This window comes from Oncorhynchus clarkii, chromosome 20 (assembly GCF_045791955.1).
Source record: "Oncorhynchus clarkii lewisi isolate Uvic-CL-2024 chromosome 20, UVic_Ocla_1.0, whole genome shotgun sequence".
NCBI lineage: Eukaryota > Metazoa > Chordata > Actinopteri > Salmoniformes > Salmonidae > Oncorhynchus > Oncorhynchus clarkii.
The window spans coordinates 37,813,514-37,837,241 of NC_092166.1; positions in this window are offsets into that span (position 1 = coordinate 37,813,514).

Sequence of the window (23,728 nt, forward strand, 5' to 3'; positions counted from 1 at the left end):
TTGATAGTATTTGATTGGCTATTTATGCATTGCTATACCGCTGAAGTGGTTGAACAGGGAAAGACAGTGCACAATGAATAATTGGGTACAGTACATGGCCTTATAGATAATCATTGCTGCTGGTTGTAAAAGAAGTCAAAACAAAAATGAGTTTAGAACCTTTGTGGGATTGCAATGAAAGGGTTGGTTCAGGGTCAGGTAGCTAACATAACTCCAGTGCTGAGGTGAGTCTGCATGCAAAGCCTGCATGTCAGCCATTCAGAGAAAAACACAAGCACAACTTTAACCTCCCTTCAAAGTCTAGCTCTCATCCAGAATGTTTTGATATTATTTTTATTTTGTATTAGTTTACTTTCAGTTAGTTTTCCAACTTGATTTACACCTCTTTTATTAAGTTTTAGTTTTATAAAAACATTTTTTTTTCTTCAGCTAACTTCCTGCAGTCTTGGACAGCTAACTTCCTGCAGTCTTGGACAGCTAACTTCCTGCAGTCTTGGACAGCTAACTTCCTGCAGTCTTGGACAGCTAACTTCCTGCAGTCTTGGATAGCTAACTTCCTGCAATTCTACACATTTTGCCATGGGGCCCAGAGAAGAATGTGCTCTATAGTTCATCTTATGCTATTCTATACTTTTTGTAGGATTTTTAATGCTACTTAAAGCTCAAATATACAGTAGGTGTGTTGACTGTGATAAAGGCACTGGATGATGAGCTGTTTTATTCGCGAAATGAACTAATGAAATCACCAGTGGCATGGTGCATATAGCCATAGAAGCACAGTGACATGCCTCAATGCATTCAAATTCATGGCTTATTGGGGGTGTGGCTTTCAGTTAGTTATTTTTGGCAACCTATCCCGTGAGAGTGAATGTCATTCTAGGTCATATGTTCTGTTCAATGATTTATATATACAATAGATGACTGATAGGGGGCGCTGTGTTGAAGCCACCGTGCCTCCATCTTGACACTCCCCCACCATTGTGAAGCTATAGAAACGCATTTATTAATGTCTACATTCGATTTTGACACATTTATTAAACACCTTAATGCGTACTTTGAAATTATATTGTGAGTTAACACATAACATGTATACTTTAAGTTTCCTTAAAGTATAATTTTTGGAGATGACTAATGTTACTGTCCCCACTACAACAACAAAAAAATACTTAAATACATGTCATTTTGTCCTTGAAACATTTATTTGAAATACTGTAGAATTCCATAAATTCCTGTGATGGACTGCTCCTGCAGGGGAATGCCAATATGGCCGACCAGTGGCTTTAAAGCCTCTCAAAGGCCAATACATAGCACCAGCAATCCAGGGTTTATATAGATCATTGGTTCTGTTATATTTAATAAAATCTGACTAACTGCTTCATGGCACTGCTTGCTATGAATTAAATCTGATGGTGTTTGCATGTTTAGGTAAAAAGACAAATAATGTCCTGTTTGGAATACTGACAAGTAGAGAGCATAAAAAGATAAGTACAAAAATAAATTATATATGACATATTTTTTTGTGTGGGGGGGGGGGGGGGGGGGGGTCATTCTGAGTGGTTGGGCTTGGCTCCCCAGTAGGTGGTATGTCATATGTTCATTCATATACAGTCATTGAGGCACACATCTCAGAATGATTCAAAACCTAAATGTGCAGGGAAAACCTTTGCTGCGGTTTTAGTGAAGGTAGAGGATGCAAACTAGCCACTTGCGAAATGCGCTCATTAAAAAAAACCTCTGCGTTCTCCATATCGCTAACTAGCTACCACAAGTGGATAGGCGGTGACGTCACCGGATAAGGCAGTGACAGTCTTCCCTGTTCCGGCTCCTTCTCTCTGTTCCAACTGATACAGGTACTTGTACAGATGTGTATGCTGGAATATTGATTGGTACAGTGTGGGAGTCAACACATCTGTCTAGACAGACTAGATAGCTTGTGATACTGATGCACAAGCTATGCACAAGCTAGGCCTATTTGAAACATTACCTGGCAGCATTTACCTGACAGATTCAGAAGCTTGAATTGTTTTTTATTTTTGCCCAAAGTTTAGAAAAACTCAAACTAAACATAATTTATGATGGTTGTTATTTTATTGTAGTTATTGTAGAGGGAGTCCAAAATAATAGTTTCAGTATAGTTTTTTTAGTTTTTCAAGCAGATTTATTTTTCCAATCAGTTTACAAAATATTTTTTTCATGATTAGTTTTAGTTTGCTATAATAATAATTGATACACACACACACATACCCTGTTGTTTTCCTTCACATGCCATTCATGGGTAGTTATGTGGTTTTCAAAGCACAATGCACCCCACCATAGAGAAATAGAAAACGACTGAAAACATTGAAATGTTTTTTGATGCCATGCATTTTCTCTATATTTCACTGTCAGCCCAATCAGTGTATGTGTGTGCTATGTGTTACTGTATCAGTGTGTTTGTGACCGTGTGTTTGTTGTGTTTGCAGGCAAACTGAATTTGCAGCCTCCCTCTGTTTGTTGGCCTCCTGCTGATGTAGAGATGAGATCAGTAGAGAAGTTTTCAGGCTCTCCTACTCCTCTCCTGAAGTAAATAACAGCCATGCATATCTTAGCCCCCAGCACGTCTCTCTCTCTCTCAGTGTGTGTGCCCATTATGTCCAAAACATCAACATTCAGCCTATGAGTAAGAAGCGGGTATAGACAGATGACAAAGCCTGACGAATGTTCACTTGATTATATGTTGCGATGAGGAGTGGCAAGGCACTAGAGGCGTTAGCACACACATCAGAAATATGGGGAAGGTTGTGTTCTTCAAGTTGCTTTTATGAAAAGTTCTCTGAAACCATACATTTTAGTACACATTTCCTTGGCATATGTGTGTTTTTCAGGGTTGTTTAAAAAATACAAATAACATAGGTGAATACATGGTTGGGAGTTATGTTTGTTTCTAAGCTATTGTGAATAATACACACACACACACACATGGACCCGCACCCGCTGATTGGGTAGGGCCCCAGTTGAGAGGGCAGAGCTGAGAGGTTTTGCATACAGCTGTGGTCAAGTTTGGGACAAGCTCCTCCTTTAGAGAGAGTAGCAAGAGACCGACAGAATGTGTGACTGTTGACAAGTGTTTGTTACACTGCATTGAAATCCACATTTTAAATAATGACATATAATGAATTTATATAATAATTTACATTATAGGTCTCTAAAACAAACCTATTCCTCTCCAATTCAGTTACTATCACGTCTTCACATAACAGTGATTTTAAAATAAAGTTCATTTTTGCTTTCCATCCCCCAAATTATATGTAATGATAATATGTGATTGTTTTCCTCTATTTCCTACACACAATGTCCAGTTGGACCTGCTGCAGAGCAGGGGAAACAGGGAGATGTATGTCTTTCTGCAGTGTCATCTCCATGTCCTCTCCTCACACTGTACCTCCTGTGTTACCCCAGTCTGTCTCCATGGAATATGAGGACCTACGTAAAGAAACAGGAAAAACCCTCACTTGAGATATGGGAACATGAGGTCACAATAGAAATCGGTGCAATGAAAATCATGTGATTTATGTAAATAACACAATTCGATTGCACTAGTCCAATTCATCACTTTAATTTGTAGAATTTTAATTCATACGGGTATTTTTGAAACTGGCATGTGCTAGTAATGAAACATGTGTAAAGCCTTGATAAAATGGCGAAATATGTACAGTATCATGTAAAGTCGTTTTCTGGCCTTGAGTGGTTGTAAATACTGTGTGTGGAAAAAGCTAACATTTTACAAATACTTTGATTTAGGCTTATATTGTGTTGTGTTTAATCATATGTATTTCAGAATTGTAAGAAGAGTAATTATATTAAATCACTTTTCACCCGCCCTCTACTTGTCAGTGTCCAAACAGGACATTGATGGCCACACCCCAATATGAACACATTGAGACACGTCACTGTGGTTCTATGAATATATGCACCATGCCACTGCCTCCTCTATTAGTTCACTTAGTAAACAAGACAGCTGTTCATCCAGGACCCTTACTGCAGTCCACACATCTACAGTTGAAGTCGGAAGTTTACATACACTTTGGTTGGAGTCATTAAAACTCTTTTTCAACCATTCCACATATTTCTTGTTAACAAACTATAGTTTTGGCAAGTCGGTTAGGACATCTACTTTGTGCATGACACAAGTAATTTTTCCAACAATTGTTTACAGAGAGATAGCAATTCCAGTGGGTCAGAAGTTTACGTACACTAAGTTGACTGTGCCTTTAACTTAAACAGCTTGGAAAATTCCATAAAATTATGTCATAGCTTTAGAAGCTTCTGACAGGCTAATTGACATAATTTGAGTCAATTGGAGGTGTACCTGTGGATGTATTTCAAGGCCTACCTTCAAACTCAGTGCCTCTTTGCTTGACATCATGGAAAATCAAAAGAAATCAGCCAAGACCTCAGAAAATGTTATATAGACATCCACAAGTCTGGGTCATCCTTGATTGATGATTCATTTTCCAAACGGCTGTAGGTACCATGTTAATCTGTACAAGCAATAGTATGCAAGTATAAACACCCTGGGACCACGCAGCCGTCATACCGCTTAGGAAGGAGATCCGTTCTGTCTCCTATAGATGAACGTGCTTTGGTGCAAAAAGTGAAAGTCAATCCCAGAGCAACAGGAAAGGACCTTGTGAAGATGCTGGAGGAAACAGGTACAAAAGTAACTATATCCAAAGTAAAACGAGTCCAATATCTACATAACCTGAAAGGCTGCTCAGCAAGGAAGCACTTCTCCAAACCGCCATAAAACAGCCAGACTACGGTTTGCAACTGCACGTGGGTACAAAGATCGTACTTTTTGGAGAAATGTCCTCTGGTCTGATGAAACAAAATAGAACTGTTTGGCCATAATGACCATAGTTATGTTTGGAGGAAAAAGGGGAATGCTTGCAAGCCGAAGAACACCATCCCAACCGTGAAGCATGGGGGTGGCAGCATCATGTTGTGGGGTGCTTTGCTGCTGGACGGACTGGTGCACTTAACAATATACATGGCTTCATGAGGGAGGAAAAGTATGTGGATATATTGAAGAAACATCTCAAGACATCAGTCAGGAAGTTAAAGCTTGGTCGCAAATGGGTCTTCCAAATGGACAATGACCCCAAGCATACTTCCAAAGTTGTGGAAAAATGGTTTAAGGACAACAAAGTCAAGATATTGGCATGGCCATCACAAAGCCCTGACCTCGATACTATAGAACATTTGTGGGCAGAACTGAAGAAGTGTGTGCGAGCAAGGAGGCCTACAAACCTGAGTAAGTTACACCAGCTCTGTCAGGAGGAATGGGCCAAAATTCACCCAACCGTCACGCCCTGGGCCAGAGAGAGTCTTTTATTCTCTATTTTGGTTAGGCCAGGGTGTGACTAGGGTGGGCATTCTAGTTTCTTTATTTCTATGTTTTCTATTTCTATGTTTTGGCCGGGTATGGTTCTAAATCAGGGACAGCTGTCTATCGTTGTCTCTGATTGGGAATCATACTTAGGCACTTTGTTTTGTCACCTTAGTTGTGGGTAGTTGTCTGTGTTAGTTACCTGTATTGCCCTAGTCAGCGTCACGGTCGTTTTTGTTGTTTCTTGTTTTTGTTGGCGACATTCAAAATAAAAAAGAAATGTACGCTCACCATCCGGTCATTTCCCTGATGACGTTCGTGACACCAACTTATTGTGGGAAGCTTGTGGAAGGCTACCCAAAACGTTTGACCCAAGTTAAACAATTTAAAGGCAATGCTACCAAATACTAATTGTGTGTATCTAATCGTCTGACCCACTGGGAATGTGATGAAAGAAATAAAACCTGAAATAAATAATTCTCTCTACTATTATTCTGACATTTCACATTCTTAAAATAGTGGTGATCCTAACTGACCTAAAACAGGGAATTTCTTCTAGGATTAAATGTCAGGAATTGTGAAACTGAGTTTAAATGTATTTGGCTAAGGTGCATGTAAACTTCCAACTTCAACTGTATATCATAACTTATCAAAAGTGCACGCATTACAGATGTAACAAATTTTTACTAGGATTAAATGTCAGGAATTGTAAAAAAAAAAAACTGAGTTTAAATATATTTGGCTAAGGTGTATGTAAACTTCTGACTTCAACTGTATATTATAGCTTTAATTAGCTTTTAAAATGCTGCATTTTCTCTCTTCCCAATGACAAAATGTGTAGAATTGCAGGAAGTGAGCTGTTTCCCCCCCACACACATTTCTGCAGGCCCACCCACTAGTGAATTTCTGAATACTCTGCTGCTCTTCACATAAAAATATAGCTTTTCGTCCTACAACGGCAGTATATAAAGTGGAGTGTCTGGGGGAGTGTTTAAATCTTGCACAAGGAGATTATAGTGGATGATTGGTTGTATTGACTGTGCTGTGTGGTTATCAGTCCTGCTCTCAGAGCTATAGATATCCCTCTATTGTCTGCTCTCCCATTGTTCCTCCCTGCCAGGCACACAGTGTAGATATAAATGTGATAGGACAACAAAGTGTCAATTATTATACCAGCAAGGGCCTGGACCCTTCACTAGAGATGAGAGAAAAATAGGTGAGAAGGAGTCGCGAGGGAGTGGTGTGGGGGGAAGAAAAGGTAAATGGTGATAGAGATCTATGGATGTGAGGTCGGAAGAGGTTATTTGTTGTAATAATCTGGAGTCTGTAATTATCATTCTCGGTAAAACACTTCTTACTGATAGAGGGTTTACAGTATATTTACACATTTTTATATTTACTGCAATCTTCTAGCAATGTCAGTCATATTGACACTTTATTGCTTTTGTGTGTGTGTGTGTGTGTGTGTGTGTGTGTGTGTTGTGTGTGAGAGTGATGCTTTTTCAATGGCACGTGTGCATCCTTTTTTCTCCAGTCTTCTTTATTTCTCCCTCAGTCCTATGTTTTCTCCTCCTTTCTCTCCTCTCGTTTTATAAGAAGGTGTTAAATTATCCAAATTATTCCTGGCTATTATATTCAATTAATACCTCCTCGTGGTGTTTCATTGTGCTATTAACTGCTATTGTTTGTGGTTCAGTGGACAAACACAATAGGTGTGAGTACAGCCTGCCACCAGGGCTGGCTGTGGATCAGTTAGGGAGGGACGAAGGGGGACTTGGCAACTGCCCATGGGGGCCCAGCCCAGGCCACTCTAAATCGGTTAGTTTTGGAGGAGATCCTAGTACTCCCTTTAAGAGGGGGCATGATGGACTTGTTTAATTAAAGACTCGTCTGAGAGGGAAACACTGCTAACAGCTAGCTAACCACACTCAATTCTGTACGCTTTCGCTTTCTGCCGCTTTCTCGATCTCTCTCGTTCTCTGTTTGCACTCTCGTTCTCTGGCTTTCTCTCTCTGTTTCTTGTCTCTCTCTGCCTGATTCTCCCTCGCTCCTGATTTGGCATGAATGTGTGTGTATGAGTGTGTGGTGTGTAAAGCTTTAATGTTGCTTCATGTATAGGGTATTCCATCAGCTATAGTCACAGGCTCTGCTTTGTAGAGACTCTACTAAACTCTGGACATACAGAGTATCTCTCACACCTCAGGCAGACAGAGCTCTCTCAGCTTTCTAACATCCCTGACTTTTAAAAACCCAACATCCAGAAACTCTGAAGGGATTCGATAGATTGAAACTAGTTCAGTGGAGTTTGCCCTCTTCCCCTCTCTCTCCCTGTCGTGCTTACTGAAACAACTGCAAAAACGGTCACGTGACTTGTGGCGTTGCTGGATGCAGGCCTTACTCTGCTCCGCTACCAGTGAATTCATGATTCAGAAACCTTCGAAGTGTGGACAAACCCCTTGTTTAATTTAAAGCGTACGGCTGAATTAGCTTTTTTTGTCACGAAATGGGTACTTTTCCACCTAAAACATTTGTAATTATTCATACAATTTAAAAATATATAAATATTTATTCATTTAATATTTAATACATATACAAAGCCTTTGGTACTTTTCGTTGTTGGACTGTAATAACCACAGGAGATCAGCTCCAAGTGATTTACATTTAGGAAATCTGTTCCCAAGTATTCCCACGCATAATAGAGACACGTGATCATATACAAATGTAAGGGAGGTTTAAAATAATTATATTTCAGTCAAATATGATATCTGTTTGGGCTTCTTGTGGTCAATTTGGAGTCTACAAATAATTTTTTGATTATGTTCTGGCCTCCCGACCATCCACTCAAGACAAAATCAGTCCGCGGCTGATCCGTGATCTGTCGTTGGTATTGTGGAATTATTCTAATGTTAAGGTAAGATTGGAATGGAGAAAGCTGATCTGAGAACAGCGCTGCCTTTCTTTTGATCCTATCAGTACCGACACTATGTCTCAACGACGCACTTAGCGAATGTTCTTTCTGCATGGTGTTTTCCTGTTTCAGGAAAGATGTATCTTTACAACATTCGTAAGCCTAAAGTTCCATTGCTATCGGGAAACTGGGCCCTGGGGCATAGTTATACTGTATAATGGTCAACGCTTTTCTTGTTTTTCTAGTTATTGAGTAATACCATTTATGAATTCAAGACCTTCACGTGGGATGCAATTTGTTTGTTTATTCACACACACAAACAACTGAGGTTACCTGTTGGCTTCTCTTTGATCTCCATGACGAGCTGTGGGCACCATGGCGATATTGCTGTACCTGAGATGCAAGCTAATGGCTCATTCTGATCTGTGGTCAAGGAAAGGTGCCTCTCGGTCGCCCTGGAAATCATGCCTCCCAGGATCCTTTGTGTTTGTGACAGGAAGGTGTACGTGTCCGTCACTGCTGTAAACCCTGTGTCTGGTCATGATGATGGGAGTCAGAGGGGACTGACAGGGAACAGACCACGGTAAAAATGACAAGGCACTGACTCATTTGGGCTCCACTCCCCTCATTTTTTTAAATGTATTTTTATTTCACCTTTATTTAATCAGGTAGGCAAGTTGAGAACAAGTTCTCATTTACAACTGGGACCTGACCAAGATAAAGCAAAGCAGTGCGACACATACAACACAGAGTTACACATGGAGTAAAACAAACATACAGTCAATAATACAGTAGAAAAATATGTCTATATACAATGTGAGCAAGTGAGGTGAGAAGGGAGGTAAAGGCAAAAAAAGGCCATGGTGGCAAAGTAAATACAATATAGCAAGTAAAACACTGGAATGGTAGATTTGCAGTGGAAGAATGTGCAAAGTAGAGATATAAATAATGGGGTGCAAAGGAGCAAAATAAATAAATGAATAAAATAAATAAATACAGTAGGGAAAGAGGTAGTTGTTTGGGCTAAATTATAGGTGGGCTATGTACAGGTGTAGTAATCTGTGAGCTGCTCTGACAGCTGGTGGTAAAGCTAGTGAGGGAGATAAGTGTTTCCAGTTTCAGAGATTCTTGTAGTTCGATCCAATCATTGGCAGCAAAGAACTGGAAGGAGAGGCGGCCAAAGGAAGAATTGGTTTTGGGGGTGACCAGAGAGATATACCTGCTGGAGCGCGTGCTACTGGTGGGTGTTGCTATGGTGACCAGTGAGCTGAGATAAGGGGGGACTACCTTAAGACTTATAGATGACCTGGAGCCAGTGGGTTTGGCGACGAGTATGAAGCGAGGGCCAGCCAACGAGAGCGTACAGGTCACAGTGATGGGTAGTATATGGGGCTTTGGTGATAAAATGGATGGCACTGTGATAGACTGCATCCAATTTATTGAGTAGGGCATTGGAGGCTATTTGGTATAGGACATCGCCGAAGTCGAGGATTGGTAGGATGGTCCGTTTTACAAGGGTATGTTTGGCAGCATGAGTGAAGGACGCATAAGGATGCATAAGCGTTGATGATATGAACTAATATGAACTAATAGATTATCCAAATAATATATATAATCAAATGTTAGCTTTATGTTGGTGCAGCATACTTTTCTTAGTACAAAATATCAAATATAGGATAGGCCATTGCTATGGTCAAGGAAGTGTATTGTATTCTGTCCATTTGGACTCAAACAGTGTATTGGAGTTTGTCCATTCGGACTCATACAGTGTATTGTAATCTGTACATTCTGACTCATACAGTGTATTGTAATCTGTCCATTCTGACTCATACAGTGTATTGTAATCTGTCCATTCTGACTCATACAGTGTATTGTAATCTGTCCATTCTGACTCATACAGTGTATTGTAATCTGTCCATTCTGACTCATACAGTGTATTGTAATCTGTCCATTCGGACTCATACAGTGTATTGTAATCTGTCCATTCGGACTCATACAGTGTATTGTAATCTGTCCTTTCGGACTCATACAGTGTAATGTAATCTGTCCATTCTGACGCATACAGTGTATTGTAATCTGTACATTCTGACTCATACAGTGTATTGTAATCTGTCCATTCGGACTCATACAGTGTATTGGAGTCTATCCATTCGGACTCATACAGTGTATTGTAATCTGTCCATTCTAATCTGTCCATTCGGACTCGTACAGTGTATTGTAATCTGTCCTTTCGGACTAATACAGTGTATTGGAATCTGTCCTTTCGGACTCATACAGTGTATTGTAATCTGTCCATTCGGACTCATACAGTGTATTGTAATCTGTCCATTCTGACTCATACAGTGCATTGTAATCTGTACATTCTGACTCATACAGTGTATTGTAATCTGTCCATTCGGACTCATACAGTGTATTGGATTCTGTCCATTCGGACTCATACAGTATATTGGAGTCTATCCATTCGGACTCATACAGTGTATTGTAATCTGTCCATTCTGACTCGTACAGTGTATTGTAATCTGTCCATTCGGACTCATACAGTGTATTGTAATCTGTCCTTTCGGACTCATACAGTGTATTGTAATCTGTCCATTCAGACTCATACAGTGTATTGTAATCTGTCCATTTGGACTCATACAGTGTATTGTAATCTGTCCATTCGGACTCATACAGTGTATTGTAATCTGTCCATTCGGACTCATACAGTGTATTGTAATCTGTCCATTCGGACTCGTACAGTGAATTGTACTCTGTCCATTCGGACTCGTACAGTGTATTGTAATCTGTCCATTCGGACTCATACAGTGTATTGGAGTCTGTCCATTCGGACTCGTACAGTGTATTGTAATCTGTCCATTCTAATCTGTCCATTCGGACTCGTACAGTGTATTGTAATCTGTCCATTCGGACTCATACAGTGTATTGTAATCTGTCCATTCGGACTCATACAGTATGTTATGTATTATTACAGGAACAGTTGGAGGAAAATAATTGAATATTCTTCTGCATTATCCAGTAATTCTAATTCCCTTGGTAAGAAAATGGAGGCCACACTGTATATTCTGGTCATAGAAAGGAATGATCAGGTTGCTGATGAACAACTGAGCCCTCTGTTCATCTCACTCCCCTCTGTGCTTGCTGAAGCGTGGAACTCGGAGTGTGTGTGTCATCTTTGAAGAGCGTGTGTGTGCGCCCTAAAAGTTTTGGTTGTGTTTTGACTGTGTGTACTTGTCTGTCTACGTCTGTGTATATCTCTGTCTCTGTGTGTCATCCTCAGTGTCTGTCACCCTGTATGTTGAGTGGAGAGCGGACACACTCTCTCCAGAAGATCGCCCTTGGGGGTCACCTCATGTCCCTGTTTCCATGTGTGTTCTGGCCTACACATCAATCTCAGAAGCCTGATTTCAATCTATCAGATAGGGATTGGCAGCTGTGATGGAAACAGTGAATCCAATACCAGCTATAGCAGACACATATATCAGACATCTGACCATGTTATTTTCTTGACATAACTAGAAATGCTCACCCTTTCTTTTGAGTTTTACAGTAACAGAAATTAGAAAGTGTGTGTATGATGTGATGAGATTGATGTGATGAAAGGGGATTCCTTTGGGGAATTGTGCACTAATTAACAAGGCCTTGAACCAGTTTCCCCAAAGAGAGAGAAAAACCATGGAGCGTTGCATGAGTTGAGTTCACATGTAGATCACATCATCTGATTAAATGATCTTAATGTTGTTGTTTCACTCGACCTCTGTGTGAAATTTCTAGTGAAATAGTTTAATAGAATATCATATTCTGAATCCAATGGAATATTTAGTCCTGCTTGCAGCCAACACGAGTGGAATTGAGTAGTGTAGAGAGAAAAGTATGTGTGCAGCGCCTGTCCCTTCAGATGAACCAACCATGTGATTCCCCTCAGGCTTAGCTAGCCAAATCAGTCAAAACATTACCCTGCCTGCCATCCTCTGCATTCCCTGCCCCCATGCATACATACACCCATCACCCCTTCCTCCTCCATCCCCCCATGCACTCATCGGCCATCTCCTATCATCCACACTTAACGCAGGACATGGAAAACGGACTGTAGATAATGTCTCTCTAGTCTGCAAACCTATAGTCACAAAAGAACAGCCATTCTACGTATGAAAATGAAATAACATCCTGTTGCCGTTTTTACCATGTGCTTAACATGGAATTAATGAATTAATCTGCATTTCTCCTCAGGTGTAGTGCTCCTGATTATTCTAGAAAGCCCCGATCTAAAGGGGAATAACTGTTGACTGACAGTTTTCCTTTTTTCATCCAGTCACTTCTTTTCTATTTTCCTCTTCTCGTCTAGTCACCTCTATCCTCTACTGTCCACAGGCCTTTCCTATTATGTCCTCTTTTATCCTCCCCTGTCTCCTGCCCTGACCTTTATCTCTCTCTCTGTCCCTTTCTCACACTTTCTCTCATATATACTATTTAGTCCTCATTTTTTCCTCACCATTCCTTACATCTCTTTTCCTGTATAGCCTTGCTTCTTTTTAGTCCTCTGTTCTCTCTTGTCATAAATAGTCAAACATTTCCTCCCTTCTTCTCTATCATCCTCTTCTCGCTGTCATCCCCCCATCCTGCATTCCTCAGTCAGCAGTGTCTCTCTCCTTCCTGTGTGTGTTGGCATGAGCCTGGCTGGCTCTGCCCCCGCCTGCCCGCACTTTATGCTGATTGGACCAGCTGTTCCACTTAAATTCACCATGGCAACCACAACCCGTTGCCCAGCAACCACTCTTTTCCCTGAGTACTGGCCAATGCTCTCCACAGGCAGAAAGAGAGGATTGCAATTTCTGTTTGATTTTTTTTTCTTCCCTGTGTGTGCGTACTTCTGTGTATCTGTCTTGAGACCCTCCACTGGTGTGGAGAGAAATGTGTTGTGATGAGGCGGTTAAACGCAGACTGTGGTAGCGTAGGCTGCAGGGACCTCACAGTACAGAGGGACGAAGGGCAAAATGTGTACAGTATGTGTGTTATTTTAATGATCTATCATCCTATCATTCTGTCCCTCTCAACCTCTCTCTCTCTCTCCCGTCCAGTGCTGGGCATGTTCTGTCATGCAGAGTCAAAGTGGTGGGTGCTAAAGTATTCATGTCTCTGCTGCTCTCTGAGGTCCCACTGTCGGTGCGGCCTCATAGCCAGAGAATACTAATAAAAAATTCCCTGCCCTTACAAAAAAACGCATGAAAAAAAATCCATGTCAGAAGAACAAGTGGTTTTAGGACACGTGTGTATATATATTTTTTTGCATGTGGAATTTTCCCGAGTCAGGCACATGATTTCCAGACACGTGTGAATTTTTACATGGATTTTTCACATTAATTGTTCACATGACTCAGACACATGTTGTTTCCCATGTTTCCCATGTAAGTTTCTCATGTGTGCTTTTGTAACTGTCAGGATTAGAAACCGAGAATCCGAGGTCTTGACATTAATTTGACCAAGACGGCTAACACAAATTTTTACAAGATCAACTTTTAAACTACAGCTCTCTGATTATTTTCTCTTTCATGAGATACAGACAGTTGTTTTGCATTATCTCTTGTTTAGTAGCTTTTTTGTGTGTAAAGAATTGCCTTTTTTTCATATTCAATTGGCCTATAATATTATATATTTTCTGTTCATATTTCACAACTTCCTTGTGATCAGAAAAGGTGTTAAACATCAATACAATACCTTACATCACATTGAACTTTCAATTCTAAATGTGAAAGTTAGATTTTCACTTGTGAATGTTTCTTACACGTGAAACTGCAATTTAGATTTTTCATATGTGAACGTGTGATTTTTCACATGAAGTGCATATTCAATTTTTCACATGATGAAGTGCATATTTGATATTCACATGGAAAGCTTTTAACATAACCACAAATGTGCAATTGTGCAATTGGGAATTATGCAATTGCAATTCCCATGTGAAATGAAAACATGTTTTTCTTCTCACATGTGAAAATGTGATGTTATAACAGCCAGGTCACCCATGATACAAGACAGTATTTGACGTCCATGCCTGAGGACGTCGGGAAATGACGTGGAATCCGGCCACTAGGGACAACAGTGAGCGCTGTTAGCTTCAAGTAGGTTCAAGTTTGCTAGGGCGTGGACAGGGATGGCAGATGGGCTTAAGCATCTGCCTCTGGTGCAAGTTCGAATCCAGCGATAGAAAGTTGTTTTTACTAATCTAGTTTTAAGCCTATCGCAAACCTTAACCCTTACCTTAACCATTCAGAGTCATGCCAGAACTTAGCCTTTTAACCTAAACAATTCAGAGTTAATGTCGAAACTTCACCTTAAACACTTCTAAATTTGACGTTTGAGAAACATGGATGAATGTATAATTCTGACGTGAGACTGTGAGAGCTAGTTGGGTGTAAACGTGAACTCTAAATTGAATACATGGGAAAATATGGTTTCACATGAGAAATTTAAGCTCACCATGTGAAAACAGCTATTTGTGTGTGTGTTAGTGCATGCATATCTGTGTGTCCACCCTTACAAATAAAAAATAAACATTTTCACCTCTTTTGTTTGCAAGGATTTAAACACATACAATACATACACAAACACACACACACAGTTGTCATCAGAAGTTTACATACACCTTATACATTTAAACTAAGTTTTTCACAATTCCTGACATTTAATCCTAGTAAAAATTCCCTGTCTTAGGTCAGTTAGGATCACCACTTTATTTTAACAATGTGAAATGTCAGAATAATAGTAGAGAGAATGATGAGTTTGGAGGGTACTATGCTGTTGAATGCTGAGTTGTAGTCAATGAACATCATTCTTACAGTGAGGGGGAAAAAGTATTTGATCCCCTGCTGATTTTGTACGTTTGCCCACTGACAAAGAAATGATCAGTCTATAATTTTAATGGTAGGTTTATTTGAACAGTGAGAGACAGAATAATGCCATCCAGAAATCCAGAAAAACGCATGTTAAAAATTGTATAAATTGATTTGCATTTTAATGAGGGAAATAAGTATTTGACCCCCTCTCAATCAGAAAGATTTCTGACTCCCAGGTGTCTTTTATACAGGTAACGAGCTGAGATTAGAAGCACACTCTAAAGGGAGCTTGTTACCTGTATAAAAGACACCTGTCCACAGAAGCAATCAATCAATCAATCGCTTAAATGTTTTACTCACGTCTGCCACGGAGAAGGAGGGGGAGCGCAGTCCTTGTTAGCAGGCCAGGACGGTGGCACTGTATTATCCTCAAAGCAGACAAAGAAGGTGTTTAGTTTGTCTAGAACCAAGATGTCGGTGTCCGTGACTTGGCTGGTTTTCTTTTTGTAGTCCGTGATTTCCTGTTGACCCTGCCACATACAGTGGGGCAAAAAAGTATTTAGTCAGCCACCAATTGTGCAAGTTCTCCCACTTAAAAAGATGAGAGAGGCCTGTAATTTTCATCATAGGTACACTTCAACTATGACAGACAAAATGAGAAAAAAAATCCAGATTTTTAATGAATTTATTTGAAAATTATGGTGGAAAATAAGTATTTGGTCAATAACAAAAGTTTACCTCAATACTTTGTTATATACCCTTTGTTGGCAATGACAGAGGTCAAACATTTTCTGTAAGTCTTCACAAGGTTTTCACACACTGTTGCTGGTATTTTGGCCCATTCCTCCATGCAGATCTCCTCTATAGCAGTGATGTTTTGGGGCTGTTGCTGGGCAACACAGACTTTCAACTCCCTCCAAAGATGTTCTATGGGGTTTAGATCTGGAGACGGGCTAGGCCACTCCAGGACCTTGAAATGCTTCTTACGAAGCCACTCTTTTGTTGCCCGGGCGGTGTGTTTGGGATCATTGTCATGCTGAAAGACCCAGCCACGTTTCATCTTCAATGCCCTTGCTGATGGAAGGAGGTTTTCACTCACGATACATGGCCCCATTCATTCTTTCCTTTACACGGATCAGTCGTCCAGGTCCCTTTGCAGAAAAACAGCCCCAAAGCATGATGTTTCCACCCGCAGGCTTCACAGTAGGTATGGCGTTCTTTGGATGAAACTCAGCATTCTTTGTCCTCCAAACACAACGAGTTGAGTTTTTACCAAAAAGTTAAATCCACAGGAAAGAGCGGTCACGACAACGCAGACGGAAATTACAAATAGTCTTCATAATGTCCACAGAAACATGTCAAACATTTTTTATAACCATTCCTCAGGTAGTTTTAAAAATATATATTCGATAATATATCAACCGAGTGTGTAGCTTTTTCCATAACAGCGCGAGGAACAATGGCCGGTTTACTCAATTGCGCACCAACTCAGTCTGAGAGCCCCCACCTCTCCACTTACGCAATGTGATCCTTCACACCCATTTTTCAAAATAAAAGCCTGAAACTATGTCTAAAGAGCGTTGACACCGTAGGGAAGCCACAGAAAAAGGAATCGGATTAATATCGCTTTAAATGAGGGACAGGCACGCATAGGAACACAGACGTTACAAAATAAAAGGCTCTTCCTGATTGGATTAATCTCAGGCTTCCGCCTGCAATATCAGTTCTGTTATACCCACAGACAATATTTTTACAGTTTTGGAAACTTTAGAGTGTTTTCTATCCTAATCTGTCAATTATATGCATATTCTAGCATCTGGTCATGAGAAATAGGCCGTTTACTTTGGGAACGTTATTTTTCCAAACATAAAAATAGTGCCCCCTAGCTTCAAGAGGTTAAAGAGAGGGGAGAACAGAGTGCGTGCATGTGTTAAGACTCTTATTGTGATCTGACTTAAGAACTAATGTTTATTAATTCACGATATGGGAGCACTCATACCTTATCAGAATACATATTTTACTTTGCCACTTTAGAGCTGGGAGGAAAGAGGGGTGAGTGTGAGAGGCGTTTGAGAGAGAGGGATGAGTAGTAAGGGAGGAAGGGTAGATAAGGGAGGGGGAAGGGGGTTAGTGAGAGAGGAGTTGAAGTCCCAGAGCTGTATTTGTCTTGTGAGTGAGTGTGTTAGCAGACTGCAGGGCAGAGAGGGAAGGTCTGGGCCCTGCTTCAGTGTTCAGGGGTAATCGTAGCAGCTCATCCCTCTCAGATGAGCCCTTTACCTGGGGAGAGCAGCAGGAAATCTCCCCTGACCTGCAGTAATATGATCTGACAGGATATGAGGATCCCCTTTGCAGCTCCACTGTCTCTCCGTTAGTATATTTCTATCTTCCTCTCTCATACAGCCCTGTCCCTCATCTCGCTGGTTCTTTCTCCTCTAGCTTTTCTTCTCCTATCATGTATCTGCTCTCAGGGTCATCAGTTTCAGTATATTTCCTCTGTGTTATTTTTTCATTCTCCTTCAGGCTCTATATTCAGGGACCTATTCTATAAGCCAAACTTATGCAGCGCAAGCAGGAACGACCTTCTGACTTCACCTTATTTCAACTTCAAGCATTTTTATTTTGGTAAAAATTTTGTCCGTTGAGTGTTCCATAATACATTGATTCTGAGTGTTCCATAATACATTGATTCTGAGTGTTCCATAATACATTGATTCTGAGTGTTCCATAATACATTGATTCTGAGTGTTCCATAATACATTGATTCTGAGTGTTCCATAATACATTGATTCTGAGTGTTCCATAATACATTGATTCTGAGTGTTCTAGAAAATGTTGTGGTTGGTGACATGCCAAAAAAAGAGACATGGAATCAAGTGTTGAGGGCAGGCGCCTGCCTTTTTCATGAATACATGTATTCAGCACACACAGGATCTCAGCGATCACTGCGATCACTGCCTCATTGCCTGTATCCGCTACGGGTCCGCGATCAAACGACCATCCCTCATCACTGTCAAACGCTCCCTAAAACACTTCTGCGAGCAGGCCTTTCTAATTGACCTGGACCGGGTATCCTGGAAGGATATTGACCTCATCCCGTCAGTTGAGGATGCCTGGTCATTTTTTTAAAGTAACATCCTCACCATCTTAGACAAGCATGCTCCGTTCAAAAAATGCAGAACTAAGAACAGATATAGCCCTTGGTTCACTCCAGACCTGACTGCCCTCGACCAGCACAAAAACATCCTGTGGCGGACTGCAATAGCATCGAATAGTCCCCACGAAATGCAACTGTTCAGGGAAGTCAGGAACCAATACACGCAGTCAGTAGGCCAGCAGAGCAGAGCAGAGGCCAGCTTTTTCAAGCAGAAATTTGCATCCTGTAGCTCTAACTCCAAAACGTTCTGGGACACTGTAAAGTCCATGGAGAACAAGAGCACCTCCTCTCAGCTGCCCACTGCACTGAGGCTAGGTAACACGGTCACCACCGATTGATCCGTAATAATCGAAAACTTCAACAAGCATTTCTCAACGGCTGGCCATGCCTTCCTCCTGGTTACTCCAACCTCGGCCAACAGCTCCCCCCCCCCCCCCCCTCCCGCAGCTACTCGACCAAGCCTCCCTAGCTTCTCCTTTACCCAAATCCAGATAGCAGATGTTCTGAAAGAGCTGCAAAACCTGGACCCATACAAATCAGCTGGGCTTGACAATCTGGACCCTCTATTTCTGAAACTGTCCGCCGCCATTGTCACAAACCCTATTACCAGCCTGTTCAACCTCTCCTTTGTATCATCTGAGATCCCCAAGGATTGGAAAGCTGCCGCGGACATCCCCCTCTTCAAAGGGGGAGACACCCTGGACCCAAACTGTTACAGACCTATATCCATCCTGCCCTGCCTATCTAAGGTCTTCGAAAGCCAAGTCAACAACAGATCACTGACCATCTCGAATCCCACCGTACCTTCTCCGCTGTGCAATCCGGTTTCCGAGCCGGTCACGGGTGCACCTCAGCCACACTCAAGGTACTAAACGATAACATAACCCCCATCGATAAAAGACAGTACTGTGCAGCCGTCTTCATCGACCTGGCCAACGCTTTCGACTCTATCAATCACCATATTCTTATCGGCAGACTCCGTAGCCTCGGTTTTTCCAATGACTGCCTTGCCTGGTTCACCATCTACTTTGCAGACAGAGTTCAGTGTGTCAAATCGGAGGGCATGTTGTCCGGTCCTCTGGCGGTCTCTATGGGGGTACCACAGGGTTCAATTCTCGGGCCGACTCTTTTCTCTGTATATATCAATGATGTGGCTCTTGCTGTGGGCGATTCCCTTATCCACCTCTACGCAGACGACACCATTCTGTATACTTCTGGCCCTTACTTGGACACTGTGCTATCTAACCTCCAAACGAGCTTCAATGCCATACAACACTCCTTCCGTGGCCTTCACCTGCTCTTAAACGCTAGTAAAACCAAATGCATGCTTTTCAACCGTTCGCTGCCTGCACCCGCACGCCCGACTAGCATCACCACCCTGGATGGTTCCGACCTAGAATATGTGGACATCTATAAGTACCTAGGTGTCTGGCTAGACTGCAAACTCTCCTTGCAGACTCATATCAAACATCTCCAATCCAAAATCAAATCTAGAGTCGGCTTTCTATTTCGCAACAAAGCCTCCTTCACTCACGCCGCCAAACTTACCCTAGTAAAACTGACTATTTGAGTGTATTATGACCTTTTAATGGCATCAGACCATTAAAGGCTCTGCATCTGTCCTCGTGCTCCTAGACCTTAGTGCTGCTTTTGATACCATCGATCACCACATTCTTTTGGAGAGATTGGAAACCCAAATTGGTCTACACGGACAAGTTCTGGTCTGGTTTAGATCTTATCTGTCGGAAAGATTTCAGTTTGTCTCTGACAAATCAACTGTAAATTTCGGTGTTCCTCAAGGTTCTGTTTTATGACCACTATTGTTTTCACTATATATGTTACCTCTTGGGGATGTCATTCGAAAACATAATGTTTACTTTCACTGCTATGCGGATGACACACAGCTGTACATTTCAATGAAACATGGTGAAGCCCCAAAATTGCCCTCGCTAGAAGCGTGTGCTTCAGACATAAGGAAGTGGATGGCTGCAAACTTTATACTTTTAAACTCGGACAAAACAGAGATGCTTGTTCTAGGTCCCAAGAAACAAAGAGATCTTCTGTTGAATTAATGACAATTAATCTTAATGGTTGTACAGTCGTCTCAAATAAAACTGTGAAGAACCTCGGCGTTACTCTGGACCCTGATCTGTCTTTTGAAGAACATATCAAGACTGTTTCAAGGACAGCTTTTTTCCATCTACGTAACATTGCAAAAATCAGAAACTCTCTGTCCAAAAATTATGCAGAAAAATTAATCCATGCTTTTGTCACTTCTAGGTTAGACTACTGCAATGCTCTACTTTCCGGCTACCCGGATAAAGCACTAAATAAACTTCAGTTAGTGCTAAATACGGCTGCTAGAATCCTGACTAGAAGAAATTTGATCATATTACTCCAGTGCTAGCCTCCCTACACTGGCTCCCTGTCAAGGCAAGGGCTGATTTCAAGGTTTTACTGCTAACCTACAAAGCATTACATGGGCTTGCTCCTACCGATCTCTCTGATTTGGTCCTGCCGTACATACCTACACGTACACTACGGTCACAAGACGCAGGCCTCCTAATTGTCCCTAGAATTTCTAAGCAAACAGCTGGAGGCAGGGCTTTCTCCTATAGAGCTCCATTTTTATGGAATTGTCTGCCTACCCATGTGAGAGACGCAAACTCGGTCTCAACCTTTAAGTCTTTACTGAAGACTCATCTCTTCAGTGGGTCATATGATTGAGTGTAGTGTGGCCCAGGAGTGTGAAGGTGAACGGAAAGGCTCTGGAGCAACGAACTGCCCTTGCTGTCTCTGCCTGGCCGGTTCCCCTCTTTCCACTGGGATTCTCTGCCTCTAACCCTATTACAGGGGCTAAATCACTGGCTTACTAGGGCTCTTTCATACCGTCCCTAGGAGGGGTGCGTCACTTGAGTGGGTTGAGTCACTGAGTTGATCTTCCTGTCTGGGTTGGCGCCCCCCCCCTTGGGTTGTGCCGTGGCCGAGATCTTTGTGGGCTATACTCGGCCTTGTCTCAGGATGGTAAGTTGGTGGTTGAAGATATCCCTCTAGTGGTGTGGGGGCTGTGCTTTGGCAAAGTGGGTGGGGTTATATCCTTCCTGTTTGGCCCTGTCCGAGGGTGTCCTCGGATGGGGCAACAGTGTCTCCTGACCCCTCCTGTCTCAGCCTCCAGTATTTATGCTGCAGTAGTTTATGTGTCGGGGGGCTAGGGTCAGTTTGTTATATCTGGAGTACTTCTCCCGTCCTATCCGTTGTCCTTTGTGAATTTAAGTATGCCCTCTCTAATTCTATCTTTCTCTCTTTCTTTCTCTCTCTCGGAGGACCTGAGCCCTAGGACCATGCCTCAGGACTACCTGACATGATGACTCCTTGCTGTCCCCAGTCCACCTGGCCGTGCTGCTGCTCCAGTTTCAACTGTTCTGCCTATGATTATTATTATTTGACCATGCGGGTCATTTATGAACATTTGAACATCTTGGCCATGTTCTGTTATAATCTCCACCCGGCACAGCCAGAAGAGGACTGGGCACCCCACATAGCCTGGTTCCTCTCTAGGTTTCTTCCTAGGTTTTGGCCTTTCTAGGGAGTTTTTCCTAGGCACCGTGCTTCTACACCTGCATTGCTTGCTGTTTGGGGTTTTAGGCTGGGTTTCTGTACAGCACTTTGAGATATCAGCTGATGTACGAAGGGCTATATAAATACATTTGATTTGATTTGACTATCCTACTGATCCTCGACTTCGGCGATGTCATCTACAAAATAGCTTCCAACACTCTACTCAGCAAACTGTATTATCACAGTGCCATTCATTTTGTTACTAAAGCACCTTATACCACCCACCACTGCGACCTGTATGCTCTAGTCGGCTGGCCCTCGCTACATGTTCGTCGCCAGACCCACTGGCTCCAGGTCATCTACAAGTCTATGCTAGGTAAAGCTCCGCCTTATCTCAGTTCACTGGTCACGATGGCAACACCCACCCGTAGCACGCGCTCCAGCAGGTGTATCTCACTGATCATCCATAAAGCCAAAACTTAATTTGGCCACCTTTCCTTCCAGTTCTCTTCTGCCTGCGACTGGAACGAATTGCAAAAATCTCTGAAGTTGGAGACTTTTATCTCCCTCACCAACTTTAACCTCTAGCGTCGAGCAATCCCGTATCCGGGAGCGTAATCATAGCCTCAAGCTCATTACCATAACGCAACGTTAACGATTCATGAAAATCGCAAATGAAATTAAAGAAATATATTCACTCACAAGCTTAGCCTTTTGTTAACAACACTGTCATCTCAGATTTTGAAAATATGCTTTTCAACCATAGCTACACAAGCATTTGTGTAAGAGTATTGATAGCTAGCATAGCATTAAGCCTAGCATTCAGCAGGCAACATTTTCACAAAAACAAGAAAAGCATTCAAATAAAATAATTTACCTTTGAAGAACTTCGGATGTTTTCAATGAGGAGACTCTCAGTTAGATAGCAAATGTTCATTTTTTCCAAAAATATTATTTGTGTAGGAGAAATCGCTCCGTTTTGTTCATCACATTTGGCTAAGAAAAAAAAACGAAAATTCAGTCATTACAACGGCAAACTTTTTTCCAAATTAACTCCATAATATCGACAGAAACATGGCAAACGTTGTTTAGAATCAATCCTCAAGGTGTTTTTCACATATCTATTCGATGATAAATCATTCGTGGCAGTTGGGTTTCTCCTCAGTAGCAAACGGAAAAGTACTGCAGCTGGAGATTACGCAATAATTGCGACAGAGGACACCAAGCGACCACCTGGTAAATGTAGTGTCTTATGGTCAATCTTCCAATGATATGCCTACAAATACGTCACAATGCTGCAGACACCTTGGGGAAATGACAGAAAGTGTAAGCTCATTCGTGGCCCATTCACAGCCATATAAGGAGTCATTGGAACACAGCGCCTTCAAAATCTGGGGCACTTCCTGTTTGAAATTTCATCTTGGTTTCGCCTGTAGCATCAGTTATGTGGCACTCACAGTCAATATCTTTGCAGTTTTGGAAACGTCAGGGTGTTTTCTTTCCAAAGCTTTCAATTATATGCATAGTCGAGCATCTTTTCGTGACAAAATATCTTGTTTAAAACTGGAATTTTTTTTCATCCAAAAATTAAAATAGCACCCCCTATATCCAAGAAGTTAAACATCAACTATCTGAGCAGCTGTACATAGTCCATCGGTATATAGCCCACCCAATTTACCTACCTCAGCCCCATACTGTTTTTATTTTATTTACTTTTCTGCTCTTTTGCACACCAGTATCTCTACCTGCACATGTTCATCTGATCATTTATCACTCCAGTGTTAATCTGCTAAATTGTAATTATTCACTGCTATGGCCTATTTATTGCCTACCTCCTCATGCGTTTTGCACACAATGTATATAGATTCTTTTTTTTTCTTCTACTATGTTATTGACTTGTTTATTGTTTACTC